The sequence below is a fragment of the Rhagoletis pomonella genome, unplaced genomic scaffold (genome assembly GCF_013731165.1).
Source record: "Rhagoletis pomonella isolate Grant_MI unplaced genomic scaffold, Rhpom_1.0 Rhpom_scaffold_00001, whole genome shotgun sequence".
NCBI classification, from domain to species: domain Eukaryota; kingdom Metazoa; phylum Arthropoda; class Insecta; order Diptera; family Tephritidae; genus Rhagoletis; species Rhagoletis pomonella.
In genome coordinates this window covers 72,692,349-72,699,066 of record NW_023458555.1, presented here as the reverse complement: position 1 = coordinate 72,699,066, position 6,718 = coordinate 72,692,349, and positions in this window count along the sequence as shown.

The window sequence follows — 6,718 nt, the reverse complement described above, 5'->3', positions numbered from 1 at the left end:
ATGTTAGATTTTATTTCTGTGCCCATTTCGTTATAGCTCGTTGTTTTCTAAGCGAGTTAAGGTATTTAGGCCGTTTAAAACTATGAAATTATAAAATCTCGTCTGCGCGCTAGGCATACGAAAGATATCAATCCCTCTAAGTTTACCTTAAAATGGTTCCAGGTATACGACGCGTAAACATGTAACCTTCTTGGAAGTGCCACGGCGGGTTCTAATATTTCCAACTCAAATTTAGTAACCTGGCCTTGATAAAATACCACTTCTCATTACTGTAGCAAATGCCTCAAGAGAGCTTTAGATTATAAGGCCGAACCCGGCTCTCCCTTTTCCATTAAATAAAATTTTTCTATCTATAAAATAAACCTCCATAACAAATTTAAAATACTTCCAAAGATTTTCTATCCTTGCAGAGATATGCATTAAGAAATGTTTAGTATGTATGGGAGGAGACATGCCTCCTTTTTAAATAACTCACATTTTTTCCATGAGCAAGTGAAACATTTTGTATACACAACTCCATACCAAGTTCCAGTATTCTTCCACAAACACTTCCAGGGATATGTGGCAAGAAAAAGTCAATTTACACAGAAAGTGCCACGCCCCTTTTTCTTATAACGCTAATCTTCTTTCATGAATTTAGAATTGATTTTACATACCCCAGTACCAAGTGCAGTACTCTACCATGAACACCTCTAGGGATATGCAGTATAAAAGTAAATTTGTACGGGAGGTACCATGCCCCCTTTTCGAATAACGCAAATTTTTCTCCATGAGTATGGAATTATTTTTGTATACACATCTCGGTGGCAAGCTCCCGTCCTCTGCAATAAACACCTCCAGAGATATGCGGCATAGAAAAATCAATATGCATGGGAGTTGCCACATCACCTTTTCCAATAACTCTCATTTTTCTCCATGAGTATGGTATTAGTTTCACATACATACATACATATGTATTTCTATACCAACCTTGAGTACTTTACCCCAAACATTTGAAGGGATATGCAATATGAAACTTTCAGTCAGTATGGGAGGTGCTACGCCTCTTTTCCAAAAACCTCGATTTTTCTCCGTGAATATGAACACGATTTCACCCAGTGTTGGAAAACTGTTAATCTGATTAACAATTAAAATGTAAATCGCGTTTGACGATTAAAATTAATTAGTCGTTATCAACTGTACGATTAATAATAACATTTTTTGAACCGTTACGCTGGCTACGATTACGTTTAATTAATTTAAAACATTAATCGTTAATCCAATTAAAAATAAAATCTGATTAATTTGTCTAGTTTGAGAGATATGCAATATGAAAATTTCAGCCAGTATGGGAGGTGCTACGCCAATTTTTCCAAAAACGTCCATTTTTCTCCGTGAATATGAACATGATTTCACACAGTGTTGGCAAACTGTTAATCTGATTAACGATTAAAAATTAACGATTAAAATGTTAATCGCGTTTGACGATTAAAATTAATTAGTCGTAATCAACTGTACGATTGATGATAACATTTTTTTAATCGTTTATCGCTGGCTGCGATTACGTTTAATTAATTTAAAACATTAATCGTTAATCCAATTAAAAATAAAATCTGATTAATTTGTCTAGTTTGTCCGAGTTTGAAACCAAACACCAGTTGTAATAATTATTTTGTGTTTTACGCTTATAAAAACAACATAATATAAAAAAAATTATAATTATTGTTATTAGTAATATATAAACTGGGGACCTTTACAAACCTAGTTTTTAAAACGTTTGTTGGTATATATCTTAATGAAAATGCACACCAAATTGCTTAGATGGATAAGGAAACCCGACTTAGCCATACCGGATTAACTTGGTTTGTGTGCACAGGGAAATTCCAGCATAACTTAATTAAGCACCAAACCTACTTGATCGAATGAAGAGTTAATGATTAAAAATTATTTTTTTAATCGCGGTTACGATTAACTGTTTAGTCAGATTACAATTAATCATGATTAACTCTAATCAGATTGAATTTAATCGAATTAACTAACTGATTAAAACATCAAGCGATTAATGCCAACTTTGATCTCACATAGATATCACTATACCAAGTGAACTCTCCCACAAATACTTCCAGAGATATGTATGTAATAAGAAAATTCCAATTTGTATGGGAGGGGCCTTGAGTTATCGGACTTACTTTCAGTCTAAGACCATCCTTCCGAAATCCGTAGTAAGTGTACTAAATTTCGTTCTGATCGGAAAACCGGTTAAGGAAGTAGCCTGTTTTTCAATCCAGGTCATAAACCATCTTTGAGCAAAATTTTATTTTCAAACAGGCGGCAATTCTTAAAAAAGTAGCCTATTTTCCAGTCTAGGTCATAAGCTATCTGTGTGCAAACTTTCATGCAAATCAGTTCAGTCATTTACGCGTATTAATTTAATTATAATTTCCTAATACGTGATAACTCTTAAAATAGTAGCCTATTTTCCAACATAGGTCATAAGCTATCTCTGTGCGAAATGTAATGCAAATCTGTTCAGTCGTTTCCGCGTATTAATTTAATTAAAACTTTTTTAACAGGTGACAACTCTTCCAAAAAATTAGCCTATTTTCCACTGTAGGTCATAAGCTATCTGCTTGCAAAATTTCATGCAAATCCGTTCAGACTTTTCCGCGTATTAATTTCATTAAACTTTTTTAGCAGGTGGTAACTCTTAAAAAGAGTAGCCTATTTTTCAACCTAGCTCATAAGCTATCTGTGTGAAAACTTCCATGCAAATCAGTTCACTCGTTTCCGCGTATTAATTAAATTAAACATTTCTAACAGGTGGCAACTCTTAAAAAAAGTAGACTACTTTCTAACCTAGGTCATAATATATTTATGTGCAAAATTTCATGCAAATCCGTTTAGTCGTGACCGCGTATTAATGGTGGCAATTCTTCCAAAAAATTAGCCTACTTTTTACTGTAGGTCATAAGCTATCTGCTTGCAAAATTTCATGCAAATCCATTCAGTCGCTTCCGCGTATTAATTTAATGAAACTTTTTTAACAGGTGGCAACTCTTAAGAAAAGTAGCCTATTTTCCACTGTAGATCATAAGCTATCTGTGTGCAAATTTTCATGTAAATCTATTCAGTCGTTCCCGCATATTAAATAAATTAAACTTTTTTAATAGGTGGCAACTCTAAAAAATAGCCTATTAACCAATCAGGCCCATAAGCTATCTGCGTACAAAATTTCATGCAAATCCGTTCAGTCGTTTCCGCGTGATGATTTCCCAAACATCCAAACATACAAACTTTCACATTTATAATATTAGTAAGATTAGTAAGATCTGTACTGTAGTGTTTTCGGACGGTACTAGCTCTTACTGCCAATATAGGAGTATTACATACATATATGGTTTGGATACCGTTGTACTGCGGTATTTAAACTGTTTGTATATGCAGAGTTATGAAATATTGCAACCACATACATTGCATATTTTGAATTAGGGATGTTTCGAAAGTCATATTTTTCACATTCGCGAATGCGATTGCGAATGCCAATTTTGGGAATGTGTATGTGCGAATGCAAATGCGAATGTGAATGTTAGGAATAACATTAAAAAAGCTATAATCAACTTAAGTCATCGTCTTCATTACTTAAAAGTTTTGTAAATTACATTGGTTTACAGCAAAAATGTTCTATAGATGCCACTATCCTATTCTTATGTAGAATTGCTCGGTGATTCCGAAAATCGTGAAAATTTTTTTTTCTATGGATAACTTTTCGAGATATTTGCAATTAACCGTTATTCAGCTTAAAAATCGTATATCTTTAGCAATCGTAATACGAAAACGGGAGATGAAAGCAAATTAAATTCTCCATTAACGGTGTACTTTTCACTTTTCAATAGCCCTGATTGCATCTGAGAAATTAATTAATCATTTCTGACACCTCTTGTTTTCGAAGCAAACACTATACCTATTCACGGTGCACGTGGCGTATGAGTAACACTCTTTCTGCTCATATTTCGCGCATTTTCATTTGACCAATCATTATTTTCTTATTTACCCATCGATTTAATTCATTTGTAGCTTAGTTTTTTTCTAAAGGATCGGGATTTAACACAAGTGTAAAACGTTTACAGAGAAACTGTTTTTTTTCAGTTTTTTCTGTTAAAGTTTGATTTTTTTTAATTTTTCCATCAAAATAACAACAAATTCTGGAATTACTAATTAATTTCTCATCGTATTACGATTATTTAATTCGTTCGTAAGATATACCTGATTAATTGGAACCACTCTTTTTATTAAGCTGAGTAACGGCAAATTGCAAATATCTCGAAAACGTATCCATACAAAAATATTAACTCGATTTTCGTAATCAGCGATTCTACATACTAATTGGATCGTGGCGTCTGGAGAACAAAATCAAAATTAAAATTTGTGATCCAATGTTATTAGAACATTGAACGAAATCTTAACCTAAACAGTATTTTAATCTAGTAGTCAAAGTTCAAAACGGGCATATAGTATTTCAAAAAAAGTAATTTTCTCCCATGAGGCGATTTCTTAGAGGCTCGTATATAAGGCCGACTGCACTGAACAATTTCTCACTTGCTACGCTGCCGGGTGGAGCGCTCAAATATTTGCGGGCCAGATCTGTCAATTTGTCGTATTTTAGTTTAGTTCTCCACCAATCGAGAGGATTTTCACCGAGATGAGCTCGTTCTTTTCCTTTCAATGAACTTTAATTTCACATTTTTTAATGTCTCCAGATTCTACATCCGAGCCTTCGCTTTCGATGGAGGAATCTAAAATAATTTCTAGGTTGCTTATAGGACTTTTAGCAGTACTTGTTGAAGGCCCATCAATGTTGCTTGATATCTATATATTAATACGCTAACATAAATTTTGTCTCCGTTCGTTTGGCGATTCTACCGAACCGATTTCAAAACTAAGAACACCACTAGAAAGGCATTTTTCCGTAGATGAGCAGAGTTTTTACGGTTTCACAATTGGTTGAAAATTACGGCTAAAACCGTCGTTTAAACATTTTCGAATTGTGTATAGATGTTGCTGCAACATGTTCAATTTGACATGTTTCGCCTGTTGTTTCACTACACATTTGAAATTAAGCTTTGAAATAAAGATGAAGATGAAGAAATAAATGATAACGATGAAAGCAAAAGTGAAGATAAAGACGAAAATGGAGACAATGACAGGTACATAAGAATTAGGGTAACTGAAAGGGTAAAAACGTTTCTTGAATTTATGAAGTGAAACTTCTTTAGCGGCAGTTGGTTGGTTGGGAGTAAATTTTCAAATTCAAGGGGAATAATGCACATGGAAATGGTTCTCAGCGGTTAAGCGGTTTGAGAATAAAAACAAAAACAACGATGCCAGGCAAAAACGAAGATCAAAGTAAATTTAAACACTTTAAGGTAAAGGTGAAGAGGAATATGCAAAAATAAAGATAAATATGAAGAAAAGGATGAGGCTGAAGATCGATATTGTTATCGATATAAAACTTGATATTTTTATCGATATAATAATCGATATTGCTATGATAAAATAATCGATATTGTTATCGAAACTGTTATTGATTAAATAACTGTGATCGATATAATAATCAATATAATAATCGATATTGTTATCGATACAATAATGGATATTGTGATGGGTATAATAATCGATTAAATAATTGATTTTATTATCGATTTAGTCATATATATTGTTAACGATATGTACAACAATCGATACTGATGATTTTTATATTTATCGATGAATTAATCGATTTTACAATCGTTGTATTTTTTTATATGTTTATGGATATTGTTATCGGTATTTTTATCGACACAGTTATCGATATACTAATCGGAACATGGAATGTGATCACATTACATGACATCACATCACATTTTATCACATGATATGAAGAGACATCACATGATATACATGACATAATATGATATCACATCACACGATATCACGTGACATGACATTATATAATATGACATCACATTATATGGCATGACATCACATGACATGACATCATATGATATGACATCACTTTATATGGCATGACATCACATGACTTGACATCACATGATATTACATCATATGACATGACATCAGAGGATATGACAACACATGACATGACATCCTATCACATAACATAAAATGACGTCACATCTTATCACGTCATCGCTACGTGAATAGAAAAAGAAAAGGATATAAGCAAAGATGTGAAAGATAAGACCAAGGTAAAGTTACCGATTTCAAAACCAAAAACACCGTTGGAAAGGTAATTTTCTGTAGATGAGGAGTTTTTATAGTTTTGAAATTGGTTGAAAATCGTCGTTTAAAAATTTTCATATTTGTGTATGGTTGTTTTTGCAACCTGTTCAATTTAAGCCGTTTCGCATTTTGTTCTACTTCGTATTTGAAATTAAACTTTGAAATAAAGATAAATATGAAGATGAAGAAAAAGTGATAACGATGAAGATAAAAAAAGGCAACGTGAAGATAAAAACGAAAATTGAGATAAGGCGAAAATGGAGACAATGAGAAATACAACAGATTTAGGTTAATAGAGTTGAAATTTTCCGATAGGAATCGAAATAAAATCAGCCATAAAGGTTACTGAAATTTATCGAATAATCGAAGTTTATAATTATCGAAATTTATCCATACTTATTAAGTTATCGCAACGTATCGAATTATTCAAACTGATCAATGTTTACTGAGTTGTCGAAAT